At 41.2% G+C, this 12,088-nt stretch overlaps 1 long non-coding RNA gene across 1 annotated transcript in view; it reads left to right on the top strand.

Annotated features, from left to right (window-relative positions):
• Window positions 1-1,886: 1,886 nt before the first annotated feature.
• LOC124554048 overlaps window positions 1,887-12,088 on the top strand; it is a 28,273-nt gene continuing 18,071 nt past the window's right edge. Inside the window, exon 1 of the long non-coding RNA XR_006968218.1 lies at window positions 1,887-2,138. This is a non-coding gene — a long non-coding RNA (uncharacterized LOC124554048). The remainder of the gene's footprint in view (window positions 2,139-12,088) is intronic.

The following is a 12,088-nucleotide window of genomic DNA, read 5'->3' as shown; positions in this document are numbered from 1 at the left end:
GGCATGCGGGAGGCCGGGTGGACGTACCGCCGAATTGCTCAACACGTGGGGCGTGAGGTCTCCACAGTACATTGATGTTGTCGCCAGTGGTCGGCGGAAGGTGCACGTGCCCGTCGACCTGGGACCGGACCACAGCGATGCACGGATGCACGCCAAGACCGTAGGATCCTACGCAGTGCCATAGGGGACCGCACCGCCACTTCCCAGCAAATTAGGGACACTGTTGCTCCTGGGGTATCGGCGAGGACCATTCGCAACCGTCTCCATGAAGCTGGGCTACGGTCCCGCACACCGTTAGGCCGTCTTCCGCTCACGCCCCAACATCGTGCAGCCCGCCTCCAGTGGTGTCGCGACAGGCGTGAATGGAGGGACGAATGGAGACGTGTCGTCTTCAGCGATGAGAGTCGCTTCTGCCTTGGTGCCAATGATGGTCGTATGCGTGTTTAGCGCCGTGCAGGTGAGCGCCACAATCAGGACTGCATACGACCGAGGCACACAGGGCCAACACCCGGCATCATGGTGTGGGGAGCGATGTCCTACACTGGCCGTACACCACTGGTGATCGTCGAGGGGACACTGAATAGTGCACGGTACATCCAAACCGTCATCGAACCCATCGTTCTACCATTCCTAGACCGGCAAGGGAACTTGCTGTTCCAACAGGACAATGCACGTCCACATGTATGCTGTGCCACCCAACGTGCTCTAGAAGGTGTAAGTCAACTACCCTGGCCAGCAAGATCTCCGGATCTGTCCCCCATTGAGCATGTTTGGGACAGGATGAAGCGTCGTCTCACGCGGTCTGCACATCCAGCACGAACGCTGGTCCAACTGAGGAGCCAGGTGGAAATGGCATGGCAAGCCATTCCACAGGACTACATCCAGCATCTCTACGATTGTCTCCATGGGAGAATAGCAGCCTGCATTGCTGCGAAAGGTGGATATACACTGTACTAGTGCCGACATTGTGCATGCTCTGTTGCCTGTGTCTACGTGCCTGTGGTTCTGTCAGTGTGATGATGTGATGTATCTGACCCCAGGAATGTGTCAATAAAGTTTCCCCTTCCTGGGACAATGAATTCACGATGTTCTTATTTCAATTTCCAGGAGTGTAGAAGGGCAAGAACATTAGGACCTTTTGAGAATTTTCAAATGTAACCAAAGTTGTGTTGATGTACTCCCTGTAGTACATCATAGAAAGAGTCTTCCGTACAGTTTTGACAGCACTGCATAATTAACTTTTTTGCAATCTACTTTGATGTTTATTTCAGTTGTGGGACCTCCACTGCATGTATGGAACCCCAAAAATTACATCAAAGTAAGGATGAAAACAGGCATGCCGATATCCTATACTAAAAGGCTAATCTGCATGCGCAGCAGTGAGTGATACTTCAAGTTGCAGAATCTTTACTCATGTCCTGATTTTGTTAGGAATGCAGCACTGCAGATAAGGTACTAAGTTAACATTAACAAGTGGTCCAGGTGTGAGCACAGCTTTCCATGTACAAAGGGTCCAAGTTCCCTGGTACCAGCAAGCTTGTGCTCACTGAATGTAGGCCCTTGAGAAACCTTAAGACAGATGAACCACAGTCCCAGAGCCTGATACTACTGGTTCTTTACTGCAGCCGTCCACCTGTTGTCACATGGAAAGTGCACTCAAACCTTCCCAGCTACTGCAACACACATGACTTAGGTAACATCAATTTAAGCATATGTTAAGTCCCTGTCCCCTCCTGACATTTAACAAATGTGCAAATAAATAGTTCTTTCACAGGTATACCTACACTGAAGTCTAGGAGAAGCATTTTTGACTCTATTGCAATGTGGGTTATTTCACTGTCTCAGTTATGAACCCAACACATTTATACTGAGTCGATACAGTAACATTCTTTAGGAATGCTGTGAGTGTGAGTGCTTGAGTTCCTACAGAAAGATGCTTATAGATACTGCTTTAGCAGGACCTCATGAAAAAACCCGTACTCCATTTGGATAAACCTGCTTTTGTTTCAGGCAGTGTCAAACAACTCACGTGGCAGACATGGGAGAGCAAACAACTGCTCAGCTGCTTGAGCAGTGATAGCAGATGTTGATGAAATGTATTTGTAGTATGTCAGCTGAACCAGTACTGAGGTTACAATGTAAGTGACATTAAATATTTGAAAATTTAAGGATACTGAAATGTGTTTTAATTACCTGAGAGCAGCAAGTTGCAGCCTGCAGTGCTTTGCTGGCATAATGTACAAAATCTGTGCATAGTGTTATTTTCTGACAAATGTGTGACCTACTGCAGTTCACACAGAATGATTGATGTTTTTGTACCCAAGGACGACCTTCATTATGTGAAAGGGTCAGAAAGGAACTCACCTCATATTAATATGGACCAGGATGCCACCATACTTTGCCTTTTTAAGTCTACATTAAGGAAACATTTTTTCAGATATAGTGGAAACATTGTTGACACCTCAGGTCAAAGACAAGGGAGCCATGGGTCACCATTACAGCAGCACACCTCACTGTTCAGGTACAAGAGTTTCTGCATGCAACAATTTTGAGGCCAATGGATTGACTCTCCAGCTGCAATAAAATGGGCACCATAAGCTCAGACCTTGCCATATCAAACATCTCATTATGAGGAACAATTAAGTTCTACTCAGTCCACCATTAATGCAAGACTAAGAATCACATCAAAGTGTACGACTTTCAGGGTATCAGATTTTCTCCAGCCTTGTCAAGCATGACATGAGAGACACAGGTATCTAAAGCATAATTGTGCCCATGCAGATCCACTGGATATACAGCTTTTTTATCTAACCATTGTAGTACAAAGTATACTTTTTTTTTGGACATGGAATAGTACTAACACACTGCGTTCCCTGTATCTTGAAACTGGCCCTGTCCCTTAAATGACTGCTTACGAATACTTGAGAAACATTCTACGATATTGCTCAAATATTTGGAGCCCATACTAAAGAGCACTAACAGGATATTAACATAACACAAAGAAGGGCAGTGGGAACAGTTACTGGTTTATTTTTATCACCCAAGAGCATCTCAAAGATGATGAAAAACTGGCAGATCTTTGAGAAACCAGCTATCCCACAAACCCTGATTAAGAAATTTCAAGAATGAGTGCTGACAAATTGAAGAATGCGTCACAGTCCTCTATGTATTTCTCCAATGATGGCCACCAGAACTGGATTATTTATTACAATATGTGCAGCGGTGCTTAAGTAATCATCCGTCTGAACACTGCATCAAAATGCTACAGGAAATAGTCAAAGTTGTACAATATGACATTCTTTCTACCCTGCATTTATTAACAGCAGTTTTCAGACCATGGACGTAAATGTGACTGAAGTTCAGTCACAAAAACTCCTAAAAATTATTAAAACCATTTAGCCTCACTGCACAAAATTTACAGTGAAGATATGCTCAGTTTTACATAGTAGAACAAGAGGAGATAGCAGTCTTGGCTGTGATGCTGAAATTAGTGTTTCTTTATTCATCAATGACTCATGGCTTGCATAATTCCAGGCATTTTCAGAGTGGCTGATGTTGATAAGCAAGTTGAAGATATCTGTGATACGGAAACAGCAAAAATCAATTTTCTTCATGGGGATGTTTTATTGATATCCATAACTTAACACATATCAGAAAATCTGAAGATACTTTGAATTAGGCAAAACACAAATCACTGATGAATGAATAAGCAGTAATTTCAACATTGCATCTAAGACTATTCACATTCTATACACTGGTTGCTATATCTGAATGCCATAGCAAGTGGAAAACGTTTCGCATGTGGAGAATAGTTTTGTCAGTAATATATGCATCTAAAATAACAGTTTAGCTATTATTACCATCAGAAGTAAGACTTCCTATGGTGCTCATCCCCATATCTGCCACAAAGACTCGGTCCAGGCTGCTGTCTTACCACAGAGACACGTAGGGCCCCAACACATCCCTCAGCACGTGGACCTGCTGTCCAGAACTGTCCACCAGGATCTTACCATGTCCACATGTGAAGATGAGCCAAATGCCACAAACACGTACCTGTAGCAGAATACCAGACAGTCCATGTTATTAAAGTCAATTTCTTATTTTATAGTAAGTACAGCATTTTCACCAAATCTAGTGAGCTTTACAGAACATTATAACCTACAAATCATTTAAGGCAGTCTGCTTCCCATTTTTCAATCATTACCTGCCAAATCATTTGGCTTCTACAGTATTTCAAAATATACCTAAACAGACAGCTGAATAACAATACAATAACAAGTACCGAGTAATACCATGGCTTACATCTTATTGGATTGTGCTACGTTAGTACAAACAAAAATGCTGGGAAAGGAAACACTGAACCAACCAATACTGTGTCTTCTTTGATCCACTGCAAAATGACGGACATTAACTTCTCACAGAATTCCAATATGCATAAAATAGGCACCACAAGAATTTTAATTATGCTCATGACCTAACAGTTTGCTTCATAAATTTCTAACCAATTTGTCATCTATTAATATGAAGGAGACCTCGGCACATAATACAGTTTTGTCACCACCATCTCCATTCCACAAAATAGAGGAGGCAAATTATATCATCAGGAATCTGTCCAATTTGTCTTTGTGTGGATGAAAAAGCCAAATCAGGTAATGGGTTAAAGATGAGGTTCAGTATCATGTTCAGTCTGTGCAAGAGCACTTCTGCAACCCCATGTTCACAAAATAGGTAGTTACTTGCAACATTTACTGCCTAACCCAATCAAAATGCAAAGATAATTCCTTATGCTACATCCTTACAGACTTCCAGCACTTTATATTTTCCCTTAATGCAGAGTGCTACATCGGTTATTCTAATTGGAATACAACAGCTGTGACTTTTCTACAAGGTCTGTTCAACAAAGACCTTCTTTCCTGTTGCTTCTGTGACACTATGCTGTCTCTACCATGAATTGGAAAGAGCAGATTTTTATATATAGGTGGCAGCACACACTCAACAGTAAGTTGGTAGTAATACTCTATTTTGTGGACACTATGCATTTCACACCTCAAACCATGGAGGTATTGGAAGAGGAGGAGTATGGGGCAATAAAATTCTGTGTTTTTTAAAACTGTACAGCCACCAACACATACACAAACCTGCAGTAAGTTTATAGTGAAGATGCATTACTTTGAGCAACAATTTTTAAATAATTCAACCACTTAAAGAAGGCCACCTTGTCTGTGTTAAACAAGGTGAGCTTTGTGTTTTGGCTTCTACTATGACTGAAGCCAACATCACCAGCATGCTGCAACTGTCCATAAGGATCAGCAGGTAACATTATGTAACCTCAAAGCAGTATTAAAAATTTCATATGTCACTGTCCTCAAAATTATGCAGGATCATATCCTTATAACCCATGCTTGTACCTGTTCAAACAAAATGCTATGTCAGTAGCAACAAGCCATGACGTGCTGCACCTCTTTGCTGATGGAGGGGATCTGTGTTTGGAATCTAATATCACTGGTGACGAGTCACAGTTCAGATGCATCATTATGATCTTTAAGGAGAATGAGCCAGCACAGTGAGGAAACCACTCAGTTTTCCAACTCCAAAAGATAACTGAAAGTTTTTCCATCTGCAGGGAAGTCCTGGAATGATTTACTGGCATGCAGATCCTTCACACTACTGTTACAGCAGCATACTGCATGTCAGTATTGGCTGAACTGGTGAAGCACACTGCAAGCAAAGACCAGAAGTTCCTGACTGGATGACAACTTCATAACAATGTGCAGCCTCACATCACAAATCAAGTTTTCCAGTTTCTGGTTCAGTTCAACATTACCTGTGTGCTGCATCCACATTATAGCCCCAGTCTTGCACTCTGTGATTTTCTTTTTAATTCCTTTCACTAAAGGCAAAACTTTGAGGCCTTTTATTTGAGGACTGTAAGCATTGCTGAAGAAGTGAGCAGTGCTTAAGAAGTGAGGATTCTCAAGGACCTGATAAAAAATTGTCTGCAGTGTGTGTTTGAGCACTAGCAGAGATGCTATAGAAGGTGCATTTCAGTAGGAGGGAAGTACTTTGGAAAAGTTGCTACCATTTGAATGGAGTAATAAACATCTGTGAACAAAATTAGTCTGTCTGTTAATCAGCCCTCTTAAATCACATGATGTGGAGTGATTCATGGTATAAACCAAAGTAGTAGATACCGGTTGACATGCCACTTGGACACACACACTTCTGAAGTAAGGACATTCATGAATGAGCAGTGCTAGTGTGTTGGGCTTCAACAGTGTACCACTAACCTAAGTTCATAACTTTGAGTCAGGTCAGGACTGTACACAGAATTTTACATATCTTACTTTAAAGTGGCAGAAGTCATCGAATTATTTATACTTGAGCTGCCAGATGAAAGCATAACATCTCTACACCAGAGGCTTCAATGAAAAAACCATTACAAACTCAAACAAACTCTGGAAGTTTAACCCCTGAACATAAAACCCTGAGTTCTGGGTTTTATTGTCTGACAGAAATGTAAATCCTGAGTACACTCAGTCAACTCAAGAACAGAGCTTTAAAACATTAAACCCTGCATTTGTCTGTTTCAAGACTGGTAGTCAGGTTCTACATTTGTAGCGTGTTTCAGTTGAGGTGGTTGCCAATAGATACCTTTACTGTGTGCAGTTTTGGATACTCAAAACACACACTTTCAGACTCTCCTGTATTGCTTAATCAATGCTTTCAAAAAAGGATGGCAACAGTGAACCTGTGTTTTACACAGAAACATTAAATTATTGATAAAATTATTTAATTCGACACATAAAAAATCTACTCATCAACCAGCGGCAGAACACACTCATAAAAGATTGTTGTCAATGGCAAGCTTTCAGAGCCAGTGGGTCCTTCTTCAGGCAGAAGGGTTGAAGGGGAAGGAAGAAGGGAGAAGGAAAAGGACTGGAGGGGTCTAGGAAAGGGGTAGATTTTAGGAAAGTCACCGAGAACTGTGGGTTGGGGAGACTTTCCATACGGAATGAGAAGGAAAGACTGATTGTTGGGGAATGCATTGGATCTGAAAACCTCAGAGCTTACAGGTGGAAGAGAGGGTAATATGCAAGCACTACTAAATCATTGTGCATGAGTTAGTAAGAGTGAGAAGCTAAGTGCAATGTGTGTAACAGAGGTGGGAGGGATCAGTGAAAAAAGATGGGAAAGACAGTAAATGATGTAGAACAGAGTGAAGCAAAGAGTAGTTTCAGTGAAGAAAAGCTGAGATGGAAGAAATTAATGTCAATTAAGGTCAGGTGGGTGGCAAGAGCCAGGGACATGTTGTAGTGCTACTTCCCACCTGCGGAATTCTGAGAAACTGATGTCTGAAGAGGGTGTTGTGAGTTGTCGGTATATACCCTCTGCCTATGCCCATTTATCCTAATTGATTATTTGGTGGTAGTCATACCAATGTAGAAGACTGAACAGTGTTTACATAAGAGCTGGATGGGGCTTTCCTGGGGATCTGTAAGTCTTGAGACTTCTGGTTTGGTTTGAATACTTGATGACATATTTACCATATGGACTCATGGTGATGCTGAACTGCTTAAATTCCTGGAGTCTCATAATACCTTCTCCCAGTTAAATTTCACATAGTCTTATTCCAAATCATGTGCCACTTTCATTGATGTTGATCTCGTCCTCACCGAAGGCCAGCTACACACTTCTGTCCACATTAAACCTACCAGCAAACAACAGTACTTACATTTTGACAGCTGCCATCCATTCCATGTTGAACATTCCCTCCCAGACAGCCTTGGCATCCGAGGCAAATGTATTTGTTCAGATGCAGACACTTTACAGCAATACACCACCATTTTCACCTCAGCCTTCACTGCACGTAATTACAGCACCAGTCTAGTTGAAAAGCCAATTTCTCAGCCCATTACATTCAATCCTGGTACTGCTGATCCCTCCACAAAACAGCTTCAGAGCACACTATTGGTGACTCCCGGTCTGGAATGTGTTAATCAGCTACTTTGACAGGACCATGACTTCCTAAAATCGTGTCCTGAAATGAGATCCATTCTGTGAGACATTTTTCCCACTGCATCTATAATAGCTTACCATCACTCTCTCCATCTCCGCAATATTCTTGTCAGACCCTATGCTCCTTATGCACCCATGTCCCTACCCTATGGCTCCTACCCCTGTCATGATCCCCTACGCACCCTCCTGCCACCACCTGTAACAGCCCTGTAACTGGCAAAACATGTACTATCAAACGGAAAGCCACCTGCAAATCATCTGACATATACCAGCTAATACGTAAACACTGTTCATCCTTCTACATTGGCATGACTCCCACCAAATTATCAATCAGGATGAATGGGCACAGGCAGAGAGTATATACTGGCAACTTGCAATATCATGTTGCAGACCACGCTCTACAACATGACATTCACGACATCGGTGCCTGTTTCTCCACTTGTCTGGATTCTTCTCTCAGACACCAGTTTCTCAGAACTCCACAGGTGTCAACTAGCTCTACAACATGTCCTTGGTTCTCACCACCAACATGACTTTAATTTACGTTAATTTCTCAGCTTTTCTTTGCTGTAACTACTCTCTGCTTCAGTCCGTTTTATTTTTCTACATCTTTCATTATCTTTCCCATCTATTTTTCATCGCCCACTCCCACCCCCTTTACATACAATGCACTTAGCTTCTCACTCTTATTAACTTGTACACAACGTTTTAGTAGTAATCTCTGTCTTGTGTATTACCCTTTCTTCCGCCTTTAAGCACTAATTTTTCAACCTTGTCCGATGCAGTCCTCAACAATCAATCTTGCCTTCTCATTCCGTACTTTAAGTCTCCTCTGACTTGCAGTTCTGGATGACTTTCCCAAAATCTACCCCTTTTCCTAGACCTCTCCAGTCCTTTTCCTTCACCCTTCTTCCTTCCCTTCAACTCTTCTGCCTGAAGAGGGAACCACTGTCTCCGAAAGCTTGCCAACCACAACTGTCTAATGTGTGTGTTCTGCCACCGCTTGGTGAGTACATTGTTTATCTATCCACTTTAATGAGCTTGACACTGAATTTAGTGGCCAAGAAAGTGAAGAATATTGTTGTTTCATTGGTTACTGAAAGCAATGATAGTTTGTCAGTTGAGTTACAGGTGCTCACCAGTGTTTCAAGATAAATACATTCACTGTGCTCCAGCCAGCTCCACCACTTATGTACACAAGAAATTTTTGTGGAATACATGGTTGGACTTCATAGCTACACACATCCAAAAATAACTTCAGGTTTCAGGATATATTAGTCAAAGTCCAGTGCATGAATATATGAGGTCTGTTCAAAAAAATTTTGCAAATTACTCCACAAAATTTTTCTACACTTGTCTTTTACTTATTGTGTATGGTCTACTATGAAATACTCTTCCACAATTGGTAGACTGCTTCCAACACCATTTCCACTTCTGGAAGCAGTCTTGGCACACCACTTGCTAGACCGTGCAAAGTACTGTCTACAAATTTTTAACTCATCTATCACTGCAAAATCTTCATCCTCTTGACAGGGTTTTCAACTTTAGAAACAAAAGAAGTCCACGGCTTCCACGTCTGGGGAGTATGGAGGATGAGGCAGCACACTGATTTTGTGTTGTGGAATAGTCACGCACCAACAGGGATGAATGTGTGGTTGCATTATTGTGACGCAAGAGCCATGAATTCTCTCTCCACATTTGAGGCCATTTCCTTCTCACATTTTCTCACAGATGTCACAACATATCTTGATAGTACAATTAATTGACAGTTTGTCCCTGGACTAATCCTTCAAAGGAAACTATCAGCATGGCTTTGACATCTGACCTGGCCTGATGAGCTTATGTTGGTCTCTGAGAACCTTTCCCAATTCAATGTGAAAGTTGAACCTCAGCCTCAGCGTCATAACCATAGATCCACATCTCATCATGAGTTATGATTCTCTTAATGAACAGCTCTCTCTCTCTCATTTGTGTGACCCAAAAGCTCTTCACAGATTGCAAGGAGAAGCTCTTTCTTGTCTCATGAACCATGGGATGAACTTCGTGGCTACATTACTCATTCCAAGAAACTGTGTCAGGATTTCATGACGTGCTCCAACTGATATGTTACATTCTTCTGCAGTCTCTCAGACAGTCAGTCTTTGATTGGCAGACACAGTTTCATTGACATTCCTGATATGAGCATCGTCTGTGGACATCAGAGGGAGTCCTGAATGAGGATCATCTTTAACTTCTGTCCGGCCATTTTCAAACTGTGTGAACCATTTATAACACAGAGTACAGCTTAAGTACTCATCACCATAGGCTTCCTGCATCACCTGACGTCTCTATAAAAGTTTTCTTGAGTTTCACGCAAAATTTAATACACACGTGTTGCTCCTCTAACTGCCTTTTTGAAATTCGCTAACTGTGGAATGCAACATTCTACTCAATATAGCATTATGGCATTGAACAACAACTCACAGATGTACAACAATGCAAGTTCTGGCAGTTACACATTAAAAGCAAGTGTGTGCATGGATGTCAACTGCATTTTACTCCAACACACCACTGCTGCAAAATTAGGAGAGTTTAGAAATTTTTTGAACAGACCTATAGTTTATTGTTTGTAATATTCAAAATTTTATAACTTATTTTGAACTTTAAAAGCTGTCTTTATATGTCAGTCATGATTTTCATTAATGGAAAGTATTCCTTGGAACAATTTGAAAAAAAAAAAAAAATGTTAAGGGGTTATTTGTCTGCGTATCCAAGCAACAGTCTTAATGACATCAGGCCACTACTCATGATCACAGAATCCTGTCAGTGTGTGTTTTGGATCTTATAGTGAGAAATAGTTGGTATTTGTTTTACTCAGCACTAAGGCGCACAAAATGTCTAAATTTAATCCTCTACTTCTGTTAAGGTAGTTCTGTGCTTTTGAATTTGTGTGGTCTGTACATCCTAGCTTAGTAATGATTGGATTAAACCACAGTAGCCGAGATATGAATTTGGGGCTTCTTTGTCCCAGTGCATGACCTATATTTGCTTATTTATCTGTTGTCTGATCAATCCTTGACCAAGAGTTACCAAGTTTTTCACGGCAGTTGCTTTCAAATGCATGTACCTACATGCCCTGCAATCACTGCCATCCAAGTTGATGGATTCTATTGACTGCAGCTTGACATCCACCCAGTACAAACACTTGTTTGCCAGTGTTTACAGTTATTTCGTTGGGCCAGCGCACGCCAACTGTCGCAATCTTCAGTTTGTTATCCCAGTCACACCAGAACATTGACCTGCAGAACAAATGATCATTGGCTTGCATGTCATGTCAGATTAACAATTCTGAAAATAAAATTTAAACAGAGGAGGGTATAATTAGAAAACACAAAAATAAAATATCTTGTTCTGATAGAGACGCCATGGCTTACATCATCATACAGTTAGCAAACTTCTAATCAGTTCCTAGTGGAAACCAAGGAGCTCAGCACAGTTCAAAACATAAAGCATTACAGTATATCCTACACTTAATACCATATACATTGAATCAATTCAGTATCACTATAGCCTATTCAAGTGAGATTACTGTAGTCAACTGTCCTAAAAGCAAAAATCCCCACAAGATGATTAAAACTACACTACATATTAAAAGCATGTTGTGCTGTTACAGCTACAAATATTTAATTCATCACTATCACAGGGTGTCTCTCCAGTCTTAAGTACATCACACTGGAACACCTCAAATGTAGGACAGATAACTGACCTATGAACTAATGCTTTGGAAAAGAAAATTTAAAGTATTGAAAATGAGCATATGCAACTAGATTCTAAGCCAGTCACAGGTTGTACTCTCCACTGAATGTAGGATTTAAAATTGACAGCATTTTGGATTATGTTAAAATTCCATTGACAGCATTTTAGACTATGAATGACAATATTTCATTCATCATGATTTGTGTAATGGGTCCATGACAATTAACAAAATCATCATCTTTTGAAGAAGCTTTAAGCTTGTGACTTTCAAAGCATAGTTACTAAATGGTTCACTTAACGTTTAACTGATCAGAAGCATGAAGAGAGATACTGTGGA

The sequence above is a fragment of the Schistocerca americana genome, chromosome 11, assembly GCF_021461395.2.
Source record: "Schistocerca americana isolate TAMUIC-IGC-003095 chromosome 11, iqSchAmer2.1, whole genome shotgun sequence".
Lineage (NCBI taxonomy): Eukaryota > Metazoa > Arthropoda > Insecta > Orthoptera > Acrididae > Schistocerca > Schistocerca americana.
Note: the sequence above shows the minus strand (reverse complement) of the source record. Positions and strands in the feature narration are given on the sequence as shown.